We start from the raw sequence: 14,411 nt of genomic DNA on the forward strand, positions 1-14,411 counted from the left end.
TCATCACTTATGCTTTTGATGTCCTAAGAAACCATTGCCTAATCCAAGATCATGAAGATTTACTCCTGTTTTCTTCTAAGAGTTTCTGTTTGTTTGTTTTAGCTCTTGCCTTAAGGTCAATGATCCATTTTGGATTAATTTTTGTATATAGTGTAAAGTAGGGTCCAACTTCATTCTTTTGCATGTGGATATCTAGCTATTCCAGCACCATTTGTTAAAAGGACTATTCTTTTTCTACTAAATTGTCTTGTCACCCTTGTTGATAATCAATGATCATAAATGTAAGGGTTTATTTCTAGACTCTCAGTTTTATACCATGGATCCATTAAGACTCTATTTATGCCAGTACTACATTATCTTTATCACTGCAGCTTTGTGGTAACTTTTGAAACCAGGAAATGCAAGTTCTTCAATTTTGTTCTGCTTTTTCAGGATTGCTCTGGCTATTCTGAGTCCCTTGCATTTCCATATAAATTTCAGGATCAGCTTGTCAATTTCTGCCCAAAAAGCAGCTGGAATTTAGATATGAATTGCACTGAATCTATAGACCAATGTGGGGAGCACTGCCATCTTGACAATATTGTCTTTCAATCCATGAAGAGGGGATATCTTTCCACTTATTCAGGTTATCTTTAATTTCTTTCAGTGATGTTTTATAGTTTTTGGTGTACAAGCTTTGAATGTCTTTTTTAAAATTTATTCCTAAGTATTTTATTCTTTTTGACGCTACTGTAAATGTAATTTTATTTCATTTTCAAATTATTTGATGTAAACATATAGAATTGATTTTTGTTTATTGATCTTATATGCTGCAACCTTGCTGAACTTACCAGTTTTTTGTGTGTAGTCCTGAAGATTTTCTACATATAAGCTCATGTCATCTGCAAACTGAGATAGTTTTACCTCTTCCTTTCTAATCTGAATGCCTTTTTTTTCTTTTTCTTGCTGAATTGCCTTGGCTAGAACCCCTGATACAACGTTGAATAAATGTGAAAAAATTAGGCATCCTTGTCTTTTCTTTAGGGGGACTGCATTCAGTCTTTCACCATTAAGTATTATGTTAGTTATGGGGTTTTGATAAATGCCCTTCATCAGCTCAAGGAAGTTTCCTTCTATTGCTAGTTTTGCATGTGCTTTTATCATGAAGTGCTGTTGGAATAGGTCAGGTGCTTTTCCTATGCCTATTGAGATGATTGTGCAATTTTTGTGATTTATGCTATTAATAAGATATACTACAGTGATTTTCATATCTTAAGCCAATCTTGCATTCTTCAGATAAATCCCACTTGGTCGTGGTGTATAAACTTTCTATATGTTGCTGGCTTATAGTTTACTAGTATTTTGTTACAGATTTTTGCATCTGTATTCATAAGAAATATCAGTTTATACAGTTCACCCTTGAAAAACATGGGTTTGAACTGTCTGGGTCCACTTATAAATAATTTTTTCAATCAATAGAGTACAGTACTATAAATATATTTTCCTTATGATTCTCATAACATTGTCTTTTCTCTAGCTTATTTTGTTGTATGTAACACACATATATAATACATACACAAAACATGTGTTAGTTGACTGTTATCAGTAAGGCTACTAGTCAATGGTAGGTTATTAGTAGTTAAGTTTTCAGAGAGTCAAAAGTTATACATCGATTTTCAAATGCATGGGAGGTTGGTGCCCTTCACCCCTGCATTATTCCAGGGTCAACTATACTTTTCTTGTGATTGCTTTATCTGGTTCTATTACCAAAGTAATACTGGCCTCAAACAGTAAGTTGGGAAATGGCCCTTCCTTTTCCATCTTCTTTAAGAGATTGTGCTATACTGTTGTTAAGGCTTCTTTACACATTTGGTAGAATTTACCAGTGGAGACATGAACCTGGGCTTTGCCTTGTGAGAATTTTATAACAGGTCACTTCAAAGTTTCTATTTCTTCTTGAGCAGTTTGGTAGTCTGTGTCTTCATAGGAATTTGTCCATTTCATCTAGGTTATCATAATTTGTTGACATAAAATTATTCATAATATGATCCTTTTTATTTCTCCAAGGTGGGTAGTGATGCTCCTTTTACTCCTGATTTCGGTAATTGAGTCTTTTCTTTTTTTCTATTGGTCAGTCTGCTAATGGTTTGTCAATTTTGTTGATTTTTTTCAAGGGACTAATTTTTGGGTTCATTGATTTTCTCTACTGTTTTCTATTCTCTATTTTATTTACTTCTGCTCTAGTCTTTATTTCCTCCCTTCTACTTTTTTGGTGTTTCATTTGCTCTTCTTTTTCTACTTCCTTAAGGTAAACGGTTAAATTACTGATTTGTGATCTCTCCTCTTTTGTTTTTTGGTTTTTTCCCCCAGTTTAAGTTACAATTGACATATGGCATTGTGTAAGTTTAAGGTATACAACATAATGATTTGACTTACATATATTGTGAATTATCACAGTAAGTTCAGTTAACATCCATCATCTCATATAGACACACAAAAAAAGTTTTTTTCTTCTGATAAGAACTCAAGATTTACTCCTAACAATTTTCATATACCATACAGCAGTGTTAACTACAGTCATCATATTGTACGTTACATCTGCAATATTTACAACTGCAAGTATGTACATTTTGTACATTTTGACCACCATCATCCAATCTCCCTCCTCCCACCTCACCGCTACCCCACCACCAATAACCACAAATCTCTTTTTCTATGAGTTCGGGTGTTTGGAGTTTGGTGGGGGGTTTTTTTGGGGGGGGGTGTTGTTTTGTTTTTGTTTTTTCAGGTTCCACATATAAACGAGATTATACAGTATTTGTCTTTCTCTGTCTTAGTTCATGCAGCATAATGCCCTCAAGGTCCATCCAAATTGTTGCAAATGGCAGGATGTCCTTCTTTTTATGGCTAAACAATATTCCTGTGTATCACAACTTCTTTATCCATTTATCATAATGGGCAGTTAGGTTGTTTCCATGTCTTAGATACTATATATAATGATGCTATGAACATGGGGTTGCAGATATCTCTTCAATATAGTGTTTTCATTTTCTTTAGAATTGTTTCCTTTGGATATATTCCCAGAAGTGAAATTGCTAGATCATATGGTAGTTCTATTTTTAATTTTGAGGGGAACCTCCATACTGTTTTCCATAATGGCTATACCAATATACATTCCCACCAACAGTGCACATGTGTTCCCTTTTCTCCACATTCTTGTATTTATCCTTTTTTTGTTGTTGTTAATGTCAGTCATTCTAACAGACTTTTGTGATATTTCATTGTGGTTTTCATTTGCATTTCCCTAATGATTTGTTTTGCTAAGCACCTTTTCATGTGTCTGTTGGCCATTCATATATCTTCTTCAGCAAAATATTTATTCAGATCCTTCATCCATTTTTAAAATTGGATTATTTGCTTTTTCTATTGAGTTGTATGAGTTCTTTATATATCTTGGATATTAATCCCTTCTCAGATATATGGTTTGTAAATATTTTTTCCCATTCCATAGGTTGTCTTTTCATTTTGCTTTTTCCTTTTGTTAATATAGGCATTCACAGCTATAAATTTCCCTTTAAGCACTGATTTAGTGCATCCCATAAGTTTTAGTATGTTATGTTTTTGTTTTCATTCACCTCAAAGTATGTTCTAATTTCCATTATGATTTCTTCTTTGACCCACTGGCTATTTAAGAGTGTGTTAATTTCCACATTTTGTGAATTTCTGAATTTCCTTCTACTATTGATTTCTAATATCATTCCACTGTGATCAGAAAACACTTTGTGTGATTTCGATACTTTAAATTCACTGAAACTTGTTCTGTCACCTTATATATATTCTATGGCCTGATACAGTCTATGCTGAAGAATTTCTATGTGCAATTAAGAACAATGTGCATTCTGCTGTGGTTACGTGTGGTGTTCTTTGGATGTCTGTTAGTTCTAGTTTGTTAATAATGCTCTTCAAATCTTCTACTCCTTGTTGAACTTCTGCGTGGTTTCAATCCATTATTCAAAGTGGGATATTAAGGGGCGCCTGGGTGGCTCAGTCGCTAAGCGTCTGCCTTCGGCTAAGGTCATGATCTCAGGGTCCCGGGATCGAGTCCCACATCGGGCTCCCTGCTCGGCGGGAAGCCTGCTTCTCCCTCTCCCACTCCCCCTGCTTGTGTTCCCTCTCTCTCTGTCAAATAAATAAAATCTTTAAAAAAGAACACAGTGGGATATTAAAATCTCCTCCTGTTATTGTTGAATTTTCTATTTCTCCCTTCAATTCTGTCAGTTTTTGCTTCATGTATTTTGGAATCTGTTGTTATTTGCACATATGTTTGTAACTGTAATGTCTTCCTGATAAATTGACCTCTCAACATGTAATGACTTTATCCTTTGTAATAATATTTTACTTAAAGTCAATTTCTCCAATATTAAGATAGCCACTCCAGCTCTCTTTTGGTTATTGTTTGCATGGTATAGCTTATTCTATCCTTTTACTTTCAAACTATTTGTGTTTAAACATAAAGTGGGTCTGTTGTAGAGAGAATATAGTTAGATCATGTTTATTTAATTCATTCTGCCAATCTCGGCCTTTTTATTGGAGTGTTTAGTCCATTTACACTTAACATAATAACTGGTAAAATTTAAATCTGCCATCTTATTACGTTTTCTATAGGTCTTATGACTTTTTGTTCCTCTATTCCACCATTACTGCCTTCTTTTAAGTTAAATATTTTAGTATACCATTTTAAATCCCCTGGGTTTTTTTTAATCATATTTTTGGTTATTTTCTTAGTGGTTTATGCTATCTTTTACATTTACCTATGTAGTTACCTTTACTTATACTTTTTATTTCTTCTATGAATTTGAGTTATTGTCTAAGTTTCTTTTTGTTATAACTAAAAAGATTCCCTTTCATATTTTTTGTAGGGCAGTCTGGTTTTTCTGAGATCTTAATTTTTTCTGAAGAACGGTTTTGCTGCATATAGAATTCTTGATTGGTCTTTCTTTCAGCACTTTGAATATGTCATCCTACTACCTTCTGGCTTCCATGATTTCAGATGAAAAGCTAGCTGTTAATCTTATTGAGGATCCCTTGTACACAATGATTCACTTCTCTCTTGCTATTTTCTTTTTTTGGCTTTTGACAAGCCTGACTGTCTGAGTGTAGATCTCTGTGTTTATCCTACTTGGAAGGCACTGATATTCCTGGTTATGCAGATTAATGTTTTAAGTGAAATTTAGCAAGTTTTTGGCCATTGCTTCTTCAAGTATTCTGTCTCTTTCTCTCTCCTCTTTCTGGGATTTCCATTATTTAAAAAAAAAAAAACTGTATAATTTAAACTGATTTACTTCCAAGTTCACTAATTCTTAGTTCTGCCAATTTTAAATCTGTTGTTGAGCCCATCTAGTCATTTTTTTTTCATTCCAGTCATTGTACTTTTCAACCCCAGACTTTGTTTTGTTCTTTTTTAATAATTCCACTCTTTATTGATATTCTCTATTAGGTAAGACATCATTTTCATACTTGCCTTTAATTCTTTAGATATGAATTCCTTTCACTCTTTGAATACATTTATATTCACTGACTTAAAATGTTCGTCTAACAAGTCCAACATCTGGACATTCTCAGGGACACATTTGGCTTTTTCCTCTTTGTGTGGACTATATTGTCCTGTTTCACTGTATGCGTTATGTGTTGAAAATTGGATTTTAAATAATACGGCAACTCTGAAAATCAGATTCCATTCTCCACCAAAGGTTTATTGTTACTGTTTGTTATTTTTGTTAATGATAATGCTGTTTGTCCATTTCCTGGACTAATTCTATACAGTCCGTTTATCATATGCCGCTGCTTAAGTCTCTGCTCAGTTTGCTTTAGTGGTCAGCTAATGATAAAACAAATTTCTTTAAATGCTTCGAACCAGTATGTTTCAAAGCCTTTGCTGAGTTCTGTGTACGTATTCACACATGCTTTCTATGCTCTGATACACGGTTTACAACTCTGCCTTAGCCTTTTCTTCTTATTTGTATACATCCTCAGTGTCGGCCAGAGGGGACAGATTAGGGCTTTCTCAAGTCTTTCTTGGGCATATGTATAAACCTGCACATGTACAGGGGCCTTCTAGATTCCAAAAGATATGTCAAAACTTTTCAAATCCCATGTATATTTCCTATCCCAATTATTCCTTTTAAGTCTTTGGTCAACGTCTTGTCAACCCCAACTGGTGCAGTCACCTCAGGCACCTGCAATGTTAAACAATTGCTAATTGTTTTTAACAAATACCCTAAGGCTGTTCACACAGAATCAGTTCTGAGTCTGGTAAAATAAAAACAAGCTCTGAGAATGGAGGTTTTCAGTAGCTGCCAGACAGGTCCTATAATGACAATTTTCTGCGAATGGGGTTTTTGAAGAGTTCAGAATCTATTCTGTGCCCTCCACTAGCTTTTAGTTTTCAAGGCTACTATGCTAGGATGAGATAATGGGAGTAAGTTTAAATGTTCTGAAAGTTCACTGTTCTGAAAGTCAGTCTATTTCCTTGAATAAATGCTCATGGAATTGTTGCAACTCTTTGATTCAATTCCAGAGTTCTAAAATAGTTTATTTTGACAGTATTTGCCTCAGTGAAATTTTGTTCTCACTGCTATTTTGGAGGAGAAGATTTACAGAAAGTCCCTACTCTAACATTCCAGATGTGGTTCCAAGATAAAGATTTTTTTAAATAAAAATACATGATGAATATCAAAATTTTAAATTAATGCACAATCAATAAAGGTGTGTACCATGCCATACTGGAGACTGACACCAAAGGAAAAATCAATAACACTGAACTTGTCTTTTTAAAAATCTGGCATTTTGCTCATCATGCATTTTTTGCACTGATTTTTATTTTTTTAATGGCATTAAAATATCATTTCTTTTTATTGCTCAGTTTTTTGATGCCCCTTTAAAATTTGCAACTGAGGCAAGTGTCTGACTAGCCTCTCTCTAGTCCCAACCTTAGAGGAAGGTAATTTTCAGACATCTCTGCTTTTTTAAAAAAAAAATTCTCCAAACTGAGATATTAGCTTTAATTCACTTTTATATTCCACTACAGTATCTTGGGTTGTTGTCAAAATGATAACCCCAAAATCTAGGAGAAAAATTTCAGTGTGAAGTTTAGGGGTAGAGGACAAAGTAGTAATATTAAACTAACTTTTTAAACCTTCTAGTAGAGGCATATTAGCTCACTCAGTATAAAGCTCATTCGCAGCTGCCAGTTAAACTAAAACAATGTGGATTTTTTTAAAGAAATACTTGTTGGAGTCTGTAGAATTTATAAGTAATGTTTGGTATATCTGCCATGTTTTCCAAAGATATTAATGCAACACTAACAGAAAATACATCAGGCTTAAAAATAGCAATTTCAACCAAAGTATTCTTTTACATGATTTCAGTTCTCAAATTGGCATCCCCAGAAAATAACTGATAGAAATATAAGAATCAGGGACAAAAAACGTGTTTGGCTTAATATGTGCCAACACTTCCAACCTGAGAAAACAATTATTTGTTTGTGGAGAAAGACTGCCTATCTTGAGAAGCTACTTTGAGTGAGTAATTTCAAACAGCATAATACAAAATAATTAATTCTGGATGATTTGAGATTGATCTGAGAACAGAGGTAGTGTTCATATTAGGTTTTTAGATTAGTACTCTGCAGTAACAGTCTGGTGAAGTGTGGAAATTTAACTTCCCTATTAAGTGTTCATTATTTGTTTCTGCTGTTTTGTCATTTCTTGTAATCCATGGCTCTATACTCCATGCTTTTTCCATTGTGCTTCTGTAAAGCATTTAAAATCACTATATCAATATTAGCTTATTTCTGGACAAATTTATTTCCCTCATTATGGTCTTTATAGAAGCTAATACACCATGTTGGCTCTTCATTCCTGAGGGTGAGTCAAAGTGCCCAAAGTCAATCAATATCAACCTGTCATCAATACTGGCTTAGCCCTAATCACATACACCACTGACTTACTTTTAATGACTGCGTGTACACAATGTGTGGTTTGGTTACTGGCCATAGGGCAGCCATGTGGGCAGACAGGAGCCTCATCAGCCAAAGAGCAATGTCCCCTCCTCAAAACCTGACCCCAGCTGCCTTTAGGCCACAGGGTTCTCTCCAGCTCAGTTTCACCTCAGAAGTTGCTCAAGGTTCTTAGCGTTTCCAGATTCCCTAAGAAAGAGCAGTGTGGTTCCCACTGTCAACAACCTTATTCAGCGCAGTTCTGTTTGTTCCTAGGGGACTGCAGCGAACCTAGGCAGAAATGCGACTTTCCTGCTGGCCCCCTTCCTGCAATAAGCCAATGGGAACCATCAATGAAGACAAACAACCTCCGTCCAACTCTCAGTCCATGTAATGGATTCCATGTCCCTGAGAGGCCCTCAGCTGCAACCAATCCCAAGCCACCACACCACCCAGAGTCCCCAGAGCAACACCACCACTCGCCTGACACAGTCTCAAGTTGCTGCAGATGAGTGTCCAAGGGTAGGCCCAAGACACCACCACAACATAATTACAGAGGTGGGCTGCTGTTGTGGGGAGGCGCTGGCCATCAGCATTAGAGTACCCTGCAGCAGTTGTGGGGTACTGCAGCACCAGACCTCCCTGCTGCTCCTCCCACATGCCAGTGGAGCTCTGGTCTGAGGGCCCTACACTAGGTGTTCCCCAATGAGCAAAATGTTCCTCCCCAGATAGCCATATGGCTCATTTTTCCATCTTCTTTAGGGCTCCACTCAACGTCCCCTCTCAGAGACGCCTTCCCTGACCATCCTCCTTGACACAGCAATTCCCTGCCCTATAGTCCTTCTGTGATTTACTTTTCTCTGTAGCGTATCCCTACCTGATATACTGAATATTATTTGAATTTGCCCATTACACTGTAAGTTCCTCGGGGACACAGTTTACGTCTGTTTTGTTCACTGCTCTGCTACAACAGCACCTGGCACATACAGACACTCTCGAGCATGTGGTGGATGCTGCTCTAGAAAAACAAAACTGGACACTAAGGGCAGTAAGGACAGATTTTATTCAGTATATACTGCAAAAGGGGAAAGAAACTTGAGCACACAACTGAGCTTTCCTTCCATCCATGTAGAGGTGACTGAGTGTTTTACAAGAAGAATGGGGGAATGAGGAGGAGGAACAAGCAGGGTATATAAGCAGAGTCGGGGGGGGCGGGTCGAGTGGTTGCTCAGTGTCAAGGCAATTAGGCCATCTGTGTCTGCTAACTGGCACCTGTCAAAGTTAGGCTCCTACAGAGACCGGGAGGCAGAGGCCCTATCCTCCCTAATGGTTACAATTCAAAGGAATGGCTTTCAGGTCTTTGAGAAAGACACTCCTGAGTTGTAGGAGATACACCTACATCTCGAAGGGGCAGAGAAAGGATCATGATGGTGTTTTTCTAATAAATACTCAATGAAAGGGAAGTCAGGGGCCCACAATAAACTGCTGGCTGGTAAATTCTTTTGGCAGCCTTGGGCTTTTTCAAACAGCAACTCAAGGGGGGCTGGGTCCTCCCAGGGCCATGTCTTAGGCTGCTAGAAGCCTGTTAGAGGTTTTCAAGTGTCTTAGCGTGTGAACTGAGGTGGAGCTGGGGGTGGGGGAAGAGTGCACTAAAAGTTGCAGTTCTCACAGGCCAAGGCTGGTGTCAAGAGGAGTCCTCGAAGGAGCCTCACTGAAGTTTGGCCAAGGAGAGAGTCTTTGTGCGGGGGAGTGGAGAATGGATGGATGGGGTATAAGAGTTGGTCGCAAACGGATCAAGATGATAAGATCCGAAGGCATCTGAATTCAGATAGGAAGTAGAAATCATGTCAGAGAAAAAGAGACAATCCTCCCTTCTTCTCAACAAGTCCCTTTCAAACATTCTGACGGTGGACACAATCAGGCTGCTAATGGGGCAAGTCAAACAGTTCATGCGGGTCCCTCCTGACATGCACTTGCTTCCCGCAGAATATTTTCCAGCCCTGGGTTTGCTTACTGTTTAAAATTCATATTAGAGATGGAGTTTACAATAAGATCTCCTAATGTTGCTGATGTTATCTGTTCCTATTAACTTTTTATTAATGAAGCCTCTTTTGGTAGTTAATTTCTTCCTTCCCCCTTGGCCGCCCGCCTCTGAAATGTGGAAAGGCTTTAACCCACTTTCCTCCCTTCCCCTCCCCCGTCTCAGTTTTTCTCCACCTCCAACTCACACCCGGATCCAAAAAAGCCATTTGTGCTAAATCACAAGGCAAAGAGTTGGTTCTCCAGATAACCAGCTGATTTCAGTAGCCGTAGGGAGCGCGCACTTTGCTCTCTTTCAGCAGGTCAGCTACAACATTGGCCAGATTTCAGTTTTTGTCTTTTTAAAAGACTGTAGATGTTACAATAAAAAGCATTTTTATAAGTTAACTTAACATCTCACATAATTGAGAGCCAGAACAGATTCCGAGTTTGCAGAGCATTACATTTATATGATGGGAGATGGGGGGGGGGGGGGGGGGGGAGTGTCATCCTTATTTAAAAAGAGTCCAAAATGCAAATATAAAATTAGGTATGACCATGTGAACACATTGCTAGTGGCCTTCCCAGGGGGCTCAGAAGAAGCCTTCGTGAGGGGCCCTGAAGCTTAAGATTCATTAGCTTCCCAGTAAATCTGCCTCTGCTGGGAGAAATAAAAGACTACAGCGGTTTATACGGCAGCATTAAAATCTCTAGAAAACCGCTAAGCATAACAGTGTTCTATTACATCAATCCTCTAGATGCTATTCTTATCTCTCTTTCACAAACCTCCATCCCTGCCATTCCCACTAATTTGGCAACAGCAATTCATTATAAAAGTACATGTGCTGGGCTGGGGTTGTGCATCCTTCCCCTATTTGGGTTCTAACCATCTAGTACTGTGTCAATTATGTAATAGCCAAAACAGGGAGTTCAACAGAGTACAAAAAGCATAGTTGTAGTTCTTACATAAGCCTTCATAAACCATCCATAAGAGCTGAATATTTGGAATTACATAAGGTAGAGAGAAAACACTGAGTCAGCAGCCAGGTCTATTTCCAACCTTGAAAACAATAAAAAGCTTTTTGCACTTCATTTACTAGTCTGCATTAAGTTTTTAATTAGATTTTTTAATAAGACTTGATTATCTTTTCGTGCACACAGAAGGAATAACCTGACACTACTCAACTTCACTCTCACCTCGGCGCAAAGAAATGTCCCACTTAGGACTTCTCTATGTCTTTTACAGGGAATTATGGGTCCCTGATAAACAACAACGATTTCTGCAGGCTTAAAAAAAATCATCGAGGAAGATCTTTGGATACAACACAAAAGTGTACACGCTGTAAATCTTCTTCGACACATCTTTCCAATACCATTTTTCTCTCCCCCAATTTTCAACCACTTATTTTAACTTACCTTACACCCCTGTAGCCACATGTTGGGCTACAAAAACGACTAACAGAAACAGTGCTATCCCCGGGGGTCTCTGTGCAGCCCTGGCTGCACAGAAGAATCACCAAGAGAGATTTTAACATTACATATGCCTCAGCATCACCCCAAGCCATCACATATAAATTGAAAACAGAAAGGAATACCGAGGTGGGGGCACAAGACGGGGTGCCTACACATCAGAATTTCTGATGTTTTCTACTTTTATCTTCTTCTTACCTGAAAAAAAATAACCATAAATATGAGTAGCGGTTTTATTGAGAGCGGGAATCTTTAATAACTGATAGCTCATAATTACTTTCCATCAGATAGAAAAAGAAAATCATTCAACAGTTTGAAAGCCATAAAGGATATCTGTGGGACCTTTTTTTTTTATCTCTATCAGTCAGTAGTCAAAAATTTCCAAGTTTCTCAATAGTCTTTACAGAATCTATTTTATTTTTTAATGTTTTGCAATTCTAATAAGTTCAGAGAAAGGGCCCTCTATTATCTTAAAGGGTACCTCAAGCTAAGACCATGCTTCTCTTCAAGTAAAGTTCTGGTCTGAAAATATAGTTCTGACTTTACTTTCAACCCTTCTCCTCAGATGCTCTTGTAATCACTTTTATAACTTTACCAATGAGCAAATATTTCTTAGAGCACTTATATAACAGAGAGTACAGGCGCCTTTGGTACCCTGCCAAGAGTACTTCTTTCCATGTTTGTATTTAAAATAGAATGGTAGTAACATCACTTGTGTGCCTGAAATTCCTTCTGTGCACAGGCTCAGAATGAAAAAAAAAAAAAAATGGATGTAGCAAACCGCTTCACTGCTTTACCATCATAAAGCTCAAAGGAAATAACACATTCCTACTAAATTAAGACGAAGACACAGAACAAATTATCCAAAGCTGGGGGCGGGGGGTGGAAGGACTCGACTCAACTAACCTACCACCCCTCCCGAAACAGAAGGTGTTTAACCTAGCAGCAGCGAAGGCGCCAAATGAACTGCAAAACCTCAGCCCAAGCAGGTGATGTGGGCAGAAAAGACTAAGTGCTATGATGACAGAAAAGCCAAATAAATACTGCGCTGCCCTGAGCCCGGCGGCAGTCACTCCCTAACTCGGTGCACCTGCCGGCGGAGCGGGCTCCAAGAAGGCAGGCTTCGGAACCCAGCCCGACCCTGCTGGACCGCGCAGAAGAGGATTCGCTCACCTGGGTGGGAAAGAGCCAAGAAAGAGGTCCAAGAAGCCACCACTGCCCTCAGTGAGACTCTCATTCCGGGCCAGGTTCCGACACGCTTCCTCTTCCTCTTCCTCCTCCTCCTCCTTCAGCTCGAGTTTTCTATTTACCGACAGGTCTGGACTTCGCTGACCCGCCACGGAGGTCCGCAAAGGGGGAGCCAGACAAACTTGCCAGGAGAAGCCAGCGGAGGCGGCGCAGCTAGGGACGCCTCCGCACCTGCGGCGCGCTCGCCCGCGCAGTCACCTCGCCGCCCACGCCCGCCGCCGCGCCCGCAGCGCCGGCTCCGCGCCCCCGCACTCACCTCGCGCAGGCACCGCCCAGGCCGCCGCCCCCGCTCCGGGCGCTCCGAGGCCACCGGCGCCCGCGGCCGGGGCCCGCCGACAGCACGCCTGGGCGCGCCCCGGCTCGGCCGCCGCGGCCGCCGCTCCTCCGGCCGCCTCGCCCGGACAAAGACGAGCGGCGGGGCGGGCGGCGGCGAAGCCCGAGCGTCGGAGGGCGCCGCGCAACCCGGGCGCCTCGCTCGCGAGGTGCGGTCGGCGGTGACAGCCGCCGGGCGGCGAGCGGGCCCGCACGGGAGGGCGGCGCGGGGCGGCAGAGGCGCGCACCCCCTCCTGGCCGCCCTGAGACGCACACGCCGGGGCCCGGGCACCTCCTCCCGGCCCGGCGCCCCGCAGACCTCAGCCGCGCCGCCGGGGAGCCGCAGCGCCCTCTGCCGGCCGCGGGGCCTCCGTGCGCGCGCCGTCCCGCTCCAGCTCCGGGCAGGCCCGTGGGCCCCGCACGGGTGGTGGCCCCGCCGCGCCACCGGCGGTCCCCGGGGAAGGAAGGAGTAAGACTGAGGGGCGGGGGCTGCCGGGCAGGGGGCTTCGAAGAGCGGGATCTGCTGTTTTTCTCTTAGGACGGAAGAGGGAGCGGCTTCGAATTCTGTGCAGCAGGAGGAATTTGGGGTCAGCGGGGGGAAAAAATTGGAGGGCAGTAGGATTCCTGATTCGCGAGAAGCCCAAAGTTCATCTTTGGAAATGGCTGCAGAAAAGGCAGGCGTTTCCTTCTAGAATCAGGTTATTCTGTGCCTAACACCGTTTGTGGGGTTCTAGAGAACTTGACCGCTGTTATGAATAAACACATTGACTTGTCACATTGAGCCCTCCAGTCCTACCTGAAATGCTTCCAGTTTCCCTAAGTAATACACCTAGAAGGTTTGAAAAGGCAATCGAGATCAGAGAACTCCCTCGGGTTCAACCGCAGTGGAATAAACGTTTACCAATATGAAAATGAAACGGTGATGCTGGCCTTGGTACTACTGAGGTGCTAAGAGGGTGTCTTTTTCCAAACTACCATGTTAAGCAATGTTTCATACAAGTTAACTTAAACAAGTTGAACTACTTGGTGAAGGGAAATCATGAACTAGCACTTTTTTTCCACACTGTCTTTTGAAATCATTCTATCAGATCTCCCTTGCCCTCTGGAAGAATCTTAAGTCTCCGTAGCTTTTCTTGTCACCGTTAGGTGTTAATAAACAGACTGATTCTCCAGTGTTTTAAAAAGTCCACTCCAACCCAAATCAAAACTTAGTCTCACTCCGCTTAAACCTTCCCCATTCCCCTCCCAGCAACCACCAGCTGGGTATGACCCAAACTGAGAAGCCTGCGTTGTGAAGGGAAACATCTTCTTCTTTGTTCTACATCCTTCCAGCCAGCTCTGTGAAGGCTTGCTTCTGCCAGGACAGCAAGGTGGGGAAACTCTCCAG

At 40.9% G+C, this 14,411-nt stretch overlaps 1 protein-coding gene across 5 annotated transcripts in view; it reads right to left on the reverse strand.

Annotated features, from left to right (window-relative positions):
* The window catches only part of MTUS2 (microtubule associated scaffold protein 2), a 594,294-nt gene extending 581,312 nt beyond the window's left edge, over positions 1-12,982 (reverse strand). For all 5 annotated transcript variants that reach the window (XM_027590976.2, XM_027590979.2, XM_027590973.2 and 2 more), the window contains exon 1: positions 12,638-12,982. The gene's annotated coding sequence lies outside the window, so the exon portion shown is untranslated. The remainder of the gene's footprint in view (positions 1-12,637) is intronic.
* Between the last annotated feature and the right edge of the window lie 1,429 nt (positions 12,983-14,411).

Source organism: Zalophus californianus, chromosome 3 (assembly GCF_009762305.2).
Source record: "Zalophus californianus isolate mZalCal1 chromosome 3, mZalCal1.pri.v2, whole genome shotgun sequence".
Classification (NCBI taxonomy): Eukaryota; Metazoa; Chordata; class Mammalia; order Carnivora; family Otariidae; genus Zalophus; species Zalophus californianus.